The following is a 16307-nucleotide window of genomic DNA, read 5'->3' as shown; positions in this document are numbered from 1 at the left end:
CCTGAGTGAAGTAGGTGAGGACGTGTTTCCCGCAGAGGGAACAGTAGGCGTCGGGTCGACCTAGGACTTCCGGTCGGAAATCCGAAGTCAGACCCGGACAGTCCGAAGACTGTCAGAATATTATATTGATTAATATCTATGCTAACTTAGTTTTGCAGGATGTGTTTGTAGACTAACATGTTTTACAGGGCCAAAAACTAGAGTTTAGCCTCAGATGAACAGTGTCCGAGGCGCCTCTATGGAGCTTGGAGGCGCCTCGGGTGCAAGCCGAAGCCAGCTGTCCAGAGGAGCTGGAGGCGCCTCGGATGAAGCTGGAGGCGCCTTGGACCAAGGCTTGAAGGCGCCTTGAAGAGACTTGAAGGCTCCTTAAAGCAGATAAGGTGCGACCAGGCTTGTGCTGATCCACTCGTGCGACTCGGCAACCTGGAGGCGCCTTGGACAAGCTTGGAGGCGCCTCCAGCACTAAATAAAAGAGGGATATGAGCAGCACTTGTTAAACAACAATTAAGAAGCTATCTCTCACTAATCTGCTGCTCAAGAGTCGACGCTAAAGTGTTGTTGTAGTCCCCGACGATCCGAAGCTTCATTTACTATTACTCTGTTGTTGGTATTGTTTCAATTTCAGTTGTACTTTTTCCTACTTGTTCTCATTCACGATATTTTAGTGATTCCCAAAGTAAATGCTCAACAAGCGTGGGCCTTGGAGTAGGAGTCACCCAAGGCTCCGAACCAAGTAAAACCACTTGGGTCTTCTGTGTTTGTTTCTCATTTCCGCTGCATTACTCGTTGTTTTTACGAATCTGAAACGAAATAGTCACGAGTGCTATTTACCCCCCTCTAGCGCTTTCGATCCAACAGTCCTAACTAGAGGTTAGGTAGTGGTAAAGTACTAACTGGAGTTTAGGAAATGGTGGAAGTCCTAACTGGAGGTTAGGCAAAGGAGAAAGTCCTGGTGAGGAGCTAGGCATTTGGAAAGTCCAAGTATGATCTTGGTAAGGGAGAAAGTCCTGGTGAGGAGCCAGGCAATTGGGAAGTCCAAGTGTGGTCTTGGCATAGGTTGTAAGTCCAAGCATGTGGTCTTGGCAAGGTAAGTCCAAGTGTGATCTTGGCAAAGGAGAAAGTCCTGGTGAGGAGCCAAGCAATTGAAAAGTCCAAGTGTGATCTTGGCAAAGGTTGTAAGTCCAAGCATGTGGTCTTGGCAAAGTAAGTCCTAGTGTGACTTGGCAAGGAGAACTCGATAACTAGGATGAGGCCGAAGGAAGCTCCTGATGGCAAGACGTGAAGGATAGGAGATATCCGAGGGACGCAAAGCTGATGGAGGAGGCTAGAAGGCTAGTTCGAGGTTGGTCAGGTGTGGCCAAATGCTAGGCATGGAGACCTAACAGGTCACGATTGATCAGGAGTTGGGTTGGAGATTTTGGAATTGAGTTTGAGTCAAGTCCAGGCTGGTCAATCGATCGGACGATCGATTGAACCAGAGTCCAATCGATCAGTGGATCGATTGGAGTGTGCTGCGATTGTGGAAAGTCCCAATCGATTGGTCGATCGATTGGGATGTGAAATCGTGAGCACAGGAGCTTTCCCAATTGATCAGGCGATCGATTGGGAGCTGCCAATCGATCGGTCGATCGATTGGGCAGGGGAGTTCTCGCGCGATCGCGAGAACACAGAAAGCTTCTGAATCGATCCACCGATCGATTCAGATGTTCTCAATTGATCGGTCGATCGATTGGGATTCGATCGTTGGGTAGGATACAGGTGATGGACGGCTGCGATGAAGCGGTGCTGACGTGGCAATCGATTGAGGATGGATTGGATCGATTGGGAGCACTGTTTAAAACCTTGGGGGAGCGTTTTCTCCGCAGAACTTTGCGTTCTTCTCCTGCGAGCTCACAGCGATCTTCTCCGAGCTTCTCAGCTAGTTCTTGAAAGCTCTTGGGGTGTATCTCCAAGGTTCAAGAGGCAACAACAATCAACAAGTAAGCAAGAAGAAGAGTATATTTTAGTTGTATTTTTGTATCTTCTTTTTGTGTGAGTGTTGTAGTGTTATGTGTGTTTGTACGAGGCTTCTCCGCCTCCGGCTGCAACCGAGAATGAGTTGTTTACTAGTGGAGAGTGCTCGAGTGTGTGGATCCTTGGATTAGTCACCTCTTCTTGAGGTGGATACCAAGTAAATCTGAGTGTTAGAGTTGTGGTTGTTTTTGTCTTTGTATTCCGCTGCACATCATCAAGATGAAGCAAGCACAAGTGCACGACGAACCGCTATTCACCCCCTCTAGCGGACACAGAGGTCCCAATAGACCATGCTTTCTTATGTCCTACTAATCAAGGGGCTCACAGATATCACTTCCATCATATGGAAAGGAAAGATCTCATCTACATCACTCACATCCCTCCGCATAATTCATTGCATACCTTGTGATCGACTTTATTGTCCACCTTATTACAGGTGACGTTTGTCGATACCAAAGTACACAACTCCCTATGTAGGGAATCGTAGTGACTTCAGGTCTAAGAACTATTAATATCAATAGTCACATGAGAATATTTATGACACTCATATAATGATCCATGAAACATTCTCATGGCAGGTCATTCATTATATATTCTCTAATATATACCCATGTGTCAACCTGATATCTCATATTCATGACTTGTGAGATTAAGTCATCCGTTGAACTACATGCTAGTTTCAACGCATTAATATTGTCCTTGTATATTAATGCTTGACTATGAATAGTTAAGAGTAGTGTTCTATGTATATCTACAATATCTCACTATCAATTCAACTAATTGATATGCTGTAGATAACCACCACCTACCCAAGAACATTATTATACTTATTCAATCGGCACTGATATGAAATAAATATAATAATCAACTTTGCCTTTTATTAATAATGAAATATGATACAAAATAAGCCCTTTACAATCATCTCATAATTGGTACTAGGGTTAATATTAACAATCTCCCACTAACACTAGTGTCAATCACTGAGATATAGAATACCTATTGACCTAGTGTGATCATCATGTTTTCTTTGTGCCAAAGCCTTGGTCAAAGGATCCACAATGTTAGCATCGGTTGGTACTCTACATATCCTCATATCTCCGCTATCGATGATTTCTCGAATGAGATGAAATCGCCGTAGTATGTGTTTGGATATCTGATGAGAGCGAGGTTCCTTAGCCTGTGTAATAGCCCCATTGTTATCACAATAGAGGTCTATTGGGTTTGTTATACTAGAAATAACACCGAGCTCTGTAATGAACTTCCTGATCCAAACATCCTCCTTTGCTGTAGATGAAGCAGCAATGTACTCATCCTCTGTTGTAGAATCAGCGATAGTGTCCTTCTTTGAACTCTTCCAACTCACAACACCACCATTTAAGCAAAACACATACCCTGACTGCGATCTGTAATCATCCTTGTCAGTTTGAAAGCTAGCATCGGTATAACCCTTTACAACAAGCTCTTTATCGCCTCTAAAGATCAAGAAATAATCTTGAGTCATTCTCAAGTACTTAAGAATATTCTTGACTGCTGTTCAGTGACCTTCACCTGGATCATGACTGGTATCTGCTCGGCGTCGAGAGAAGGAGAGGGAGATGTCGAGAGCAAGAAGAAATCGGGAGAAGAGGAGGAAGAAATAAGAAATTAATACTTAGGTTTAGGTTTATAAACCTAGTTTAATTAATTTAATCAACTCCTCCTTAAATTGGGTATTATAATCAGCCTTCTTCTTAGCCTATAAATACATCCCCTTAAATTCGTCATACGAGCTCCGAACAATTCTCAGAAAATTCTTAAAAATTTCTGTAAGGTTATTTGTCCATTAAACCTTATTATTATTATTTATTATTATTATTATTATTATTATTTTGGTGTTTTACACTTATAAAGCTCTTAGTATAAGATTGGTTGGACGAGGGTCGATCGAACACAAGAATCTCCATGTATGCCTGGCCGGGTAAAGACTGAGCGGGCTTAAAGATACTTATTCTTAGAAAACTCTGCATATCCGCTCGGTTAGGCACAGGTTGACCGAGTTTTAGTTACTTAATGTCATCTTGTCTCTAAAATAAAGCTCTAACATACGTAATCTATCATGTAACTTCTTGAATAAAGCTTTGGCACACTGTGGGCACTATGTTAGAATAGATCCCTGAAGTATTTAACATATGATACAGCAAATTGATATAATGGTAAGCAATACGACCAGCCTTATGGACCGGCCGAGATACTATGACATAATACAATGGTAAGTAATATGGTCAGTCTTATGGACCGACCGAGATATTATGACAGAATACAATGACAAACAATATGGCTAGCCTTATGGACCGACTGAGATACTATGATAGAATACAATGGCAAGCAATATGACTAGGTTTATGGACCGACCGAGATACTATGAGAGAATACAATGACAAGTAATACAGCCGACCTTCCGAACCAGCCGAGATATATACAGCAGACAAACAACCGATAATATTTTAATAGCCTGACATAATTGTCAGGGAATATTGCTTCGTAAACTCCTCTGGAGTCTATTTGGTTTCTCATCGATGATTCTGTTGGGACCTTAGATGGCTAGAGGGGGGTGAATAGCCACTTTGAAAAACACTAAACACAAAATTCTTCAAGAACTTTGTTAGCACAACGGAATTATAAAACTAAAACAAGAAAGCACAGCACACTAACTCAGAGATTTACGAGGTTCGGGGATAACTTGCCCCTACTCCTCGGCGTGTCCGTAAGGTGGACGAATCCTCTTGATCTTTCGGTAGATCACACCCCGGAAGCTATCCGGCTAAAGGATTCTCCTTCTCGGTGGAGTAACCTCTCCACAAAGTCTTTAACAGCAGTAAGAAATTAAGCACAAGACTTACAGTAGTGGCTCAAGTGAAATGATCAAAGGAAGCTCACAGCCACAATCAGCGAAGAACAAGCGCACTGCTTCAATCTTCCAGAGAGTTTTTCTCCACAGTGTTTTTCACAGCAAGAGCACAAAAAGCATTGTTACGAGAGCCTCTCCTCTCCACCTTCATATGCCTCTCTGCTCTGTAACGGATCTCTGCCAACCTGCAGCAAATTCCTGCATATCCCTGCAACCGTCCACGACGTCGCCAATCACGCTTCTTCCTTGTCTGATTGTCTCAGCTCCCACCAATGGCATCCTCGTTTCCACTGGTACCTCTGAGCTTGAACCTATCAGCACAAGTCAAGCTGATTTCGACCAAACGGCTGCCAGCAGATCGCAAACGAGACGTTGCTACCAAAACTGGTTTGTCCGCAGCGAGACACAGCAAAAGCTTTTTCGTCGCCTTCTACTAATGATCCTTAATTTGAATTCACCCAACATCAAGTAATCTGTAACCTGTAACTTCGAGAAAGCTTACAGCAGATGGTTAGAAACGAAATAGGTAAAAGCAATTGCGAATCAGAAACAATAAGAGAAAGCGCATGCAAAACAAGCCATACTGTGGATCGGTCTGCTGACCGATCCACGCTTCTATTTATCGTCACTGATCGGTCTGGTGACCGATCAGGTGCTTGTCTGATCGGTCCCAAGACCGATCCACCCCTTCACGCGAATCTGGCACCGAAGCCTGATCGGTCTGTGGACCGATCAGGACTCAGCTGGATCGGTCCGTAAGACCGATCAGTATCCACTCAGCGCTACTGAGGATCATCTGATCGGTCCCCGGACCGATCAGTATCCACTCAGTGTGCTACTGAGTGTTATCTGATCGGTCCCCGGACCGATCAGTATACACTCAGTGTGCTACTGAGTTTTGCCTGATCGGTCCTCGGATCGATCAGTATCCACTCAGTGTGCTACTGAGTGTTATCTGATCGGTCCCCGGACCGATCAGTATACACTCAGTGTGCTACTGAGTTTTGCCTGATCGGTCCCCGGACCATCAAGATACACTCGATGTTATCGAGTGTTGCGTCGATCGCGGAGATCGATCAGAACGGATCGGCCTCTGCACCGATCGGTAGATCAGCATCGGATCGGTCTGCAGACCGATCCAAAGCTGTGAGTCTCGAGTCAAGCTTCCAAGCTTGCTGCCCTCACCCCTGACGGTCCAGAGAGCGTGCTACCGAACCCTCTCCGACCATACATGCCAAGCTTCCACACTTGGACTTCCCAATTGCCTGGTTTCACTCACCAGGACTTTCCAATTGCCTGGCTTCACTCACCAGGACTTTCCAACTGCCTAACATCCCAGTTAGGACTTTCCCACTGCCTGGCTTCACTCACCAGGACTTTCCAACTGCCTAACATCCCAGTTAGGACTTTCCCACTGCCTGGCTTCACTCACCAGGACTTTCCCGTGCCAAGCTCCTCGCTTGGACTTTTCCCAATCAGGTCAATCAGGTTAACCAAGTCAACCTTGATTAGTAATTAATCTGAGTTAATTTAATATCTGATTCAAACTTAAATCAGTGTCAACATCAAAACAACATCCAGGTCAGACTGTATCAACAATCTCCCCCTTTTTGTTGTTTGACAACACAATTTAAGTTTAGATCAGAAAAACTCTCATATCCATAATTTCAGGGAAATTAAGATCTCCCCCTAAGATGGATATAACTCAGTTACCTTCTCCTTTTTTTTATATTGATTCAAAGAGGTCAAATCGTCTCTAAACTTAATTATTCTCTCCCCCTTTGTCAAACACCGAAAAGGTGTAAAATAATGAATAAGACTGACAAGCACCTCCCCCTTTTAACCAATAACGCCTCAATCTTAATCCACATAAAAAAATACGGTATATGAAAAACAATGGCATATGAAACATCATAAGTGTATCATGAATAGTGAAGCATCATAAATAGCATGAATATAAGAAACATAGCTAACATCCAGTTCAGATAAATGTATCAAAGACATAGTATCAACAAAACAATCAAAACATAGAGAATGTCAGCCAACATCCTCATCAAGAGGATCATCCGCAGCATCAGCTGGAAGAGTGGAATCCTGAAGAGGCATGCTGCTGCCTGAGGGTAGCTCGCCCGCGGAGTGCTGAGGAGGTGGATGGCCGGCCATCCATCCTAGAAATGCCTGATGTGTCGCCAACTGCTGTCTCTGTAGAGTATCGAAGCGCTGATCAATCTGGAGGCGCAGGCCATCGAACTCTGCAGCCACCATCTCCTCGTGGCGGTCAAACCGGCTCTCCAGCTCAGCGATCTGCCAGCGCAGATCTGGATCCTCCTCGCCATATGCAGCAGCAGCAGGAGGACGAGCAACCTGTCGTGGAAGTGGTAGCTCACCCAGTGCCCTCCCATCCTTCCACCTAATCGGCCCATCCTGACTTAGGATTCCGGACTTGGAAAACGCACGTTTCCCAAGTCGACAATCCTGCCTGACCATCTTCACTATCCTCCCCCTAGAGACGTCAATACCCATGGACTCGAGCCAACCAGTAATTAGATGCCCAAAAGGCATATAGATGTTGTCGCCGCTCGGTTCGCTATGGGATATGATAGACATATAGACACTCGACATAATATCAAAATCTAGACGTCGACGTAACCCATAAAGCATCAGACAGTGATATGGTCGAATTTCTGCCAACGGTTTAGAGGTGATAGGTAGAAGACATTGTGTGACAACTTTGAAAAGGATGTAGTCAGGAGCAGAGAGTCTAAGGGCTGCAAATGTAGGAAAGTCGTCATCTAACTCATCTAAACCATCCAGTCTCGGATGACCAAAGAAGTACTCATAGATTGAGTCAGAAGAGACATTAAGAGGATGAGGTACGGGTTCAGGCAAAACAGGATAGATGGAGAACACCGTCCCCGAACACAAACGACAACCTAAATACTCAAAGAAGGCAATTATGTTGAGATCAACGTTTTGCTTAGCCACTCTTGTTCTATAACTACCATCAGGAGTCCGATGAAGGTTGTTATAGAATTCAGATACTAGATCAAAGTTGATGTCCCTTTCTAGAAAAACCAAAGAATCGAGCTTGCAGTAGGCAATGGTTTCTAAAATAGAGGGACAAGATTCCTGCATGAACTTCTTATCAACAGATCGACAAGGGAGTAATTTGAAAGTCCTCTCCTTAAATGATTTTTCAAATTGTTGGTTGGGGAATCTCCCCGAACTAGCCGGTTGAGGTCGGGAGGTAGCAGGAGCTTTGGACTTGGATTTGGATTTCTCGGTTGGTTCCTTAGAGGTACCCTCACCACTAGTGGGTTTCTTCCTAACCATTTGGACAATGGGAAACAAAGCGAGAGCACCGGCCATGGGCAAACCACCAAACACAAACCACAGTCACCGTAAGAAACATGATAACATGAACTGCCAAAGACAATAACAGTAGAGATTAGAGATTGAGAGATTACCTCGGTGCCATTTTGACCTTCGGCTTTTAGAAGACGATGGGTCGAGAATACGGGAGGAAGAAAGGGGCGTCGGGGCGTCGGTCGGCTAGGGTTGTGAGAAAGAAGAAGATCGGGAAGAGAGGAGGTCACGAGGATTTAATGAGGGGTAGCGCACAGTGTAATCTGATCGGACGGCTGTCCGATCAGGATCGATTTTAACGCACACAAAAAGGGTCTGATCGGTCCCCTTGACCGATCAGGAAACCCTCTGATCGGTGCTCGGATCGATCAGGGGCCTTCCTGCGAACCATAGAGAGCTGATCGGTCCTTGGACCGATCAGAGATCGAACAGAGAGGTTGAAGAGGTTGAGACTCTCCTGATCGGTCCCTGGACCGATCAGATGTGAATCGTCGCGTGAGATCCTCCTGATCGGTCCCTGGACCGATCATTTGTGATTGTCGCGTGCCAGAACCTCCTGATCGGTCCCTGGACCGATCAGTGAGCCAACAGAAAGCACGAAGATATCTGGAGGACCCCTGATCGGACTGTGGACCGATCAGAGAGTCTCCTGATCGGTCGTGAGACCGATCAGTGTCTGATAATTCAGATTTCTGATATCTGAATTCGAGCAACTGATTTCGCAGTCGTTTCTCTCGAGAATTCTGAAAATTCAGAACTTCTCAAATTCAGAACACAGAACTTAAACATCTACGAACAAGAACATTTCCTAATTGCAAGCTCTGAAAGTCCTAACATTCTAGGTTTTTTTTATTAAGTTACAAGTTAGTTTCAGACATTTCAGAGTTTCAAAACCTGAAATATCCAACCCTGTCATGTTTAGTTTCAAATTTGTCAAAATATATCCTAAATTACTATTCTTACATTATCAACTCATCTTATCATTAAAGATACCAATCCAAAGTATCAATCAACACATCAATCATGATTAGATAATTTCTAGACAAAAGTCCAACCAAGATTCCTTGATTGGAATATATGAGTAAGATCTAGGAGTCAAATACACATGAATTATGTAATGACCTTCCCCATACTCAATTTATGTCTCTTCAACCTACTTATTCAAGGGATGCATAATACATTTTGAATAAATTGGTTGTTCCTAGCATCTCACCCCATTTCTAGCAAACAAAAATAATTTGTTAAACCTTATCGTTTGTGTGAGATGTCCCCAAATTGCCCAAATCAGTTTCCCAATTACTCTTGTCATTTTAATAGTCCTTATTGATCATGGTGAAGTTCTAATGACCTAAGGATCCAAACACATTCCCAACTCCCTCCTTAAATGACTAAATTCATTCTCCGGAAGGGGTTTTGTGAAGATATCGGCTAGGTTTGACTTTGACTCAACATATGTGAGCACAATGTCTCCCCTAGCTACGTGATCTCTTATGAAGTGATGACGCACTTCAATGTGTTTGGTCCTCGAATGATGGACAGGATTTTTAGTTAGGTTGATTGTGCTAATGTTGTCGCATAGCACTTGTACACCCTTATAAGAGAGTCCATGTGAGTGATAAATTCATTTAAATAGCCCTTGTTATTTGAGCCACAAATTATGTCATCGACATATACTTGGGCTACAAAAATATTTTCACCATCTCGACGAAGAAATAGTGTTGGGTCTATTTGACCCCTTACAAAACCCTTTTCTAATAGATAAGTCGACAACCTTTCGTACCAAGCTCGAGGTGCTTGTTTTAGCCCATAAAGAGCTTTCTTGAGCTTGAACACGTGGTTTGGAGCTTCGGTATTCACAAACCCCGGTGGTTGTTCAACGTAGACTTCTTCTTTAATGAAACCATTTAAGAAGGCTGATTTAACGTCCATTTGATAGAGCTTGAAACCTCTATGTGCAGCAAAAGCTAGCATTGAACGAATGGACTCCAATCGTGCCACAGGAGCATAGGTCTCATCATAATCGAGGCCTTCAACTTGACTATAGCCCTTGGCTACTAGTCTTGCCTTGTTTCTTACTACCTCTCCCTTTTGGTTTAACTTATTTTTGAAGACCCATTTAGTTCCAATAATGGTGGTCTTCTTAGGTCTAGGAACCAAGTCCCACACTTGGCTTCTTTCAAATTGACCTAACTCATCTTGCATAGCTATGACCCAATCAGGATCATGCAATGCCTCATCAACTAGTTTAGGTTCGATTTCTGAGATCAAAGCAACCTCATTCGACTCATTTCTGAAGAATGATCTAGTCCTAACCCTTGTTGGATGTCTCCCACAATCTGGTCTTGTGGATGACTAGAGACTATCCTAGATTGCCTTGGAGTTGGCGGTGCCTCATGAGTGGTCTCACTCGGCACAGGCAAGAGATCAGATTGAGCCCTTTCTTGCCTTTGCTCATCATCTTCAGAGTCAACTTCGACTCTTCCAATGTTTTGATCATTCAAACTTAGATTTCTAAGTTCGAATTGAATTTCTCCTACATCCCTTGATTGATCATTTAATTTAGGGATTTCTTCAAATGCTACGTCCGAGGACTCTTCAATCAATTTAGTCCTCTCATTGTAGACTCGATAGGCTTTGCTGGTAAGAGAGTACCCGACCAATATCCCTTGATCAGCCTTAGCCGTGAACTTCCCAAGATGGTCCTTGGTGTTTAAGATAAACACTTTACAACCAAACACCCTAAGATGTTTAATTGTAGGCGGTTTCCCAAACCAAAGTTCATGGGAGTCTTTCCTAAAACCTATGTATTAAAACTCGATTTTGCACATAGCAAGTTGTATTCACAGCTTCACCCATAAGTAGCTCGGTAGTGAGTACTCATGAAGCATGCTTCATGCAACCTCTTGTAGGACTCGGTTCTTTCTCTCCATAACCCCATTTTTTTGTGGGGTCCTTGGAGTAGAGAACTCATGCCTATATCCCTTTCTTGACAAAACTCTAAAACCTATGATTTTGAAATTCCCACCATGATCACTTCTAATGGTTTTAATTGTTGTCGATTTTCATTTTCAGTTCTTCTACAAAAGGAAATAAAAATATCTATAGTTTGGTCCTTATGTTTCAAGAAGAAAGTCCATGTGTATCTAGTAAAATCATCAACGATTACCAAACAATATCTACTTCCATTCAATGATATTACACTATCGCAATCAAATAGGTCCATGTGCAATAAATCTAAAGCAGTAGATGTACTTACATTGCTTTTACCTTTATGGACAGCTTTTGTTTGCTTACCCTTTTGACATGCATCACATAGTTTGGTCTTGTGGAACTTGATGCTTGGTAAGCCTCGCACTAATCCTTGGTTGGCCAACTTCCAGATGTTCTTCATGTTTACATGTGCCAATCTTCTATGCCATAACCAAGACTCTTCTTCTTTCGACATGAAACACTTAATCAAAGCATTAGTAGCACTTTTAAATGATACTTGATAAATATTGTCAACCCTTGTGCCTACTAGTACGTGTCAAGTGTGTCAATGTGTTCAACCAAACATTGACTTGAATGAAATTCAATTCTGTACCCCGTATAACACCATCGAATGACACTTAGGAGATTAAAAGTCATCCCCTTGACTAGAAGGACATTCTTGATATGAAGACATTCGGATATATGAATGTCTCCAATTCCTACAACCTTAAGGCTACCATTATTACCAAAAGACACATTACCTCTACTTTTGTTTTGAATGGTAGTAAACAGTGATTTGTTCCCAGTCATGTGCTTGGAGCATCCACTATCAACAAACCAAGTTGATAGATGCTCCCCCTCGACCAATGCCTACAATACACGAAAAATAGAGGTTTTAGGTACCCAAATCTTGGGACCTAATGCTTCTACAACGAAAGACCTAGGAACCCATGCCTTGGTCATACCTTTCCTAGTTCCATGAACTCTAGAAACATGTGATCTACTATTTTGAGTTCTAGACATTAGAGAAATGAAACTCGACTCCTTGGGTTGATACCCTAACCCGGCTTTGTTGTAAACCGCCCTTTGGGCATTTAGAATCATGTCTAGAGTCTTAGAGCTAGTTGAGAATTTCTCAAGCATTTTCTTGAGTTTCTCAACCTCACCCTTTAAGGCCTTGTTCTCATCCTCAAGGACTTCTAGATGTAGGTCATCGACCTCATCTTCCCTAAGGGTCCTTAAGGTTTTTACTTCTTCTTTCAACAATTTATTTTCTGTTTTTGACTTTTTAAGCAATGTAGATAAGTGAGTGATAGTTTTATAACACTTTTCTATATGAGAAGAGGTTACCTCTTCATCATCCGAAGATGATGAAGCCGTGGTTGAAGCGCTTGAGTCATCACTCTCGGATTCTGACTCTTCCCTTGCCATGAGTGCCAATTGCCGAGTGCTCTTTTCCATCTTCTCTTCTTCCTCCGATGAGCTTGATGAGGACTCATCCCAAGTGGCCTTGAGAGCCTTCTTCTTCTTGGCTCTTTCCTCCTTCCTTTTGGCTCGTTCCTCCTTCCTCTTTAGTTTCGGACACTCGCTCCGAATGTGTCCTTTCTTGCTACACTCATAACATGTAACATTAGATTTATCAAAATTTTGATCATTAGTTTTACCTTTTCCTTTGTATCTTCGGCCTCTTCTCATAATCCTCCTTACGAAGTTCGCCATCTCGCTTGATGATGATCCACTTTCATCATCGGATTCGGAAGAAGAGGTGGATGAGGAAATCTCCTTTTCTTTCTTCTTTTCCTTCTTCCTTCTTCCATCCTTGCTCTTTGGTCCTGCAAATAAAGCAATACCCTTCTCTTTTTGACCTTTGTTAGCAAGCTCATGAAGTTCCATCTCACAGAAAAATTCATCTAGTTTAACAATGGAAAGATCCTTGGATACCTTGTAGGCATCTACCATGGATGACCATAAGGCATTCCTAGGAAAAGATTTAAGAGCGTACCTTACTAGGTCACGGTTTTCTACCCGTTCATCCACGGAGTGGAGACCATTGATGATCTCCTTGAATCTCCCATGAAGTTCACTCACCGTTTCATTGTCCTTCATGGTTAGATTTTGGAGCTGATTCAAGAATATGTCCCTCTTGGCAATCCGAGAATCTCGAGTTCCTTCTTGGAGCTCGATGAGTTTGTTCCATAGGTCTCTTGCACTTGAGAACGGACCTACCTTGACGAGTTGGTCCTTGGCGATTCCACATTGCAAGGTGACCATAGCCTTGGCATCGGCTTGTGCTTTGCGGAGTTGTTCGGTAGACCACTTTGACGACTCGAGTTCCTTACCTTCTTCATCCTTTGGTGGTGTGAAACCTTCCTTGACTGAGAACCACATGGCTATGTCGGTTTTGAGGTAGTACTCCATGCGGCCCTTCCAATATTGAAAATCTGCTCCTTCGAAGTAAGGTGGACGGTTGGTGCTAAATCCCTCCTTCATGGCCATTGTTTTGCTCTTCGGGTTGTTAAGCCGAAATGAAGAGCACCAGGCTCTGATACCACTTGTTGGGACCTTAGATGGCTAGAGGGGGGTGATAGCCACTTTGAAAAACACTAAACACAAAATTCTTCAAGAACTTTGTTAGCACAGCGGAATTAGAAAACTAAAACAAGAAAGCACAGCACACTAACTCAGAGATTTACGAGGTTCGGGGATAACTTGCCCCTACTCCTCGGCGTGTCCGTAAGGTGGACGAATCCTCTTGATCTTTCGGTAGATCACACCCCGGAAGCTATCCGGCTAAAGGATTCTCCTTCTCGGTGGAATAACCTCTCCACAAAGTCTTTAACAGCAGTAAGAAATTAAGCACAAGACTTACAGTAGTGGCTCAAGTGAAATGATCAAAGGAAGCTCACAGCCACAATCAACGAAGAACAAGCGCACTGCTTCAATCTTCCAGAGAGTTTTTCTCCACAGTGTTTTTCACAGCAAGAGCACAAAAAGCATTGTTACGAGAGCCTCTCCTCTCCACCTTCATATTCCTCTCTGCTCTGTAACGGATCTCTGCCAACCTGCAGCAAATCCCTGCAAATCCCTGCAACCGTCCACGACGTCGCCAATCACGCTTCTTCCTTGTCTGATTGTCTCAGCTCCCACCAATGGCATCCTCGTTTCCACTGGTACCTCTGAGCTTGAACCTATCAGCACAAGTCAAGCTGATTTCGACCAAACGGCTGCCAGCAGATCGCAAACGAGACGTTGCTACCAAAACTGGTTTGTCCGCAGCGAGACACAGCAAAAGCTTTTTCGTCGCCTTCTACTAATGATCCTTAATTTGAATTCACCCAACATCAAGTAATCTGTAACCTGTAACTTCGAGAAAGCTTACAGCAGATGGTTAGAAACGAAATAGGTAAAAGCAATTGCGAATCAGAAACAATAAGAGAAAGCGCATGCAAAACAAGCCATACTGTGGATCGGTTAGCAGACCGATCCACGCTTCTATTTATCGTCACTGATGACCGATCAGGTGCTTGTCTGATCGGTCCCAAGACCGATCCACCCCTTCACGCGAATCTGGCACCGAAGCCTGATCGGTCTGTGGACCGATCAGGACTCAGCTGGATCGGTCCGTAAGACCGATCAGTATCCACTCAGCGCTACTGAGGATCATCTGATCGGTCCCCGGACCGATCAAGATCGATCAGTGCATCGAGTGTTATCTCGATCGGTCCCCGGACCGATCAAGATACACTGTTACTGATTGATTACTGATCGGTCCCCGGACCGATCGATATCCACTCGATGTGCATCGGTGTTATCGATCGGTCCCCGGACCGACAAGATACACTCGATGTGCTCGAGTTTTGTCCGATCGGTCCCTGACCGATCAAGATACACTCGATGTGTTATCGAGTGTTGCTCGATCGGTCCGAGATCGATCAGTAACCGGATCGGCCTCTGCACCGATCGGTACATCACCTTTGGATCGGTCTGCAGACCGATCCAAAGCTGTGAGTCTCGAGTCAAGCTTCCAAGCTTGCTGCCCTCACCCCTGACGGTCCAGAGAGCGTGCTACCGAACCCTCTCCGACCATACATGCCAAACTTCCACACTTGGACTTCCCAATTGCCTGGTTTCACTCACCAGGACTTTCCAATTGCCTGGCTTCACTCACCAGGACTTTCCAACTGCCTAACATCCCAGTTAGGACTTTCCCACTGCCTGGCTTCACTCACCAGGACTTTCCAACTGCCTAACATCCCAGTTAGGACTTTCCCACTGCCTGGCTTCACTCACAAGGACTTTCCAACTGCCTAACATCCCAGTTAGGACTTTCCCACTGCCTGGCTTCACTCACCAGGACTTTCCCGTGCCAAGCTCCTCGCTTGGACTTTTCCCAATCAGGTTAACCAAGTCAACCTTGATTAGTAATTAATCTGAGTTAATTTAATATCTGATTCAAACTTAAATCAGTGTCAACATCAAAACAACATCCAGGTCAGACTGTATCAACAGATTCATCTATAACGACATCTCCCTCCAACGACTTTAGAAAAAATTTAAGTTATAAACGATAAAAGAGGTAGATCTGTGGGTAAAAAAAGATTCCTCGAAAGCTCTTCGAGGAACTACCTAACAAACTCTGACGTATGAAGCCACCTCATGGTCACGGAGATCATGGGAGGTCCATCTCATGGTCACAGAGATCGTGAGAGGTGATATAAAAAGGGAGGTCCTCTCCGTTAACAAGGTACGTAATTTTTGCATATGAAACCTTCATTCGCGCATCCACTGCTGTTTTTCTTCTTCCACTTGCATGGAAGCTATACTAACTTGAGCGTCAGAGGCCTTGTCAGGGACCCCTTCCCTGGTCTTTTTTTCACTAACGCTTCGTTAGATCGACTGATTATGTACAGGATTGTTAAGGAGCTTCATCCCATATCAGAGAATTAATTATTTATCAATAGACTATCCACTTAAATCAGCACACTATTTCCATAACCTTAAGATAAGATCATATTCATCATTCAAGCAATTTCCTCTATCAAGTTCTCCCATCTAGTGATTGTTTTATCCT

This window comes from Zingiber officinale, chromosome 7B, assembly GCF_018446385.1.
Source record: "Zingiber officinale cultivar Zhangliang chromosome 7B, Zo_v1.1, whole genome shotgun sequence".
Classification (NCBI taxonomy): domain Eukaryota; kingdom Viridiplantae; phylum Streptophyta; class Magnoliopsida; order Zingiberales; family Zingiberaceae; genus Zingiber; species Zingiber officinale.
The sequence above is the reverse complement of the archived record's forward strand: the minus strand, read 5'-3'. Positions refer to the sequence as shown.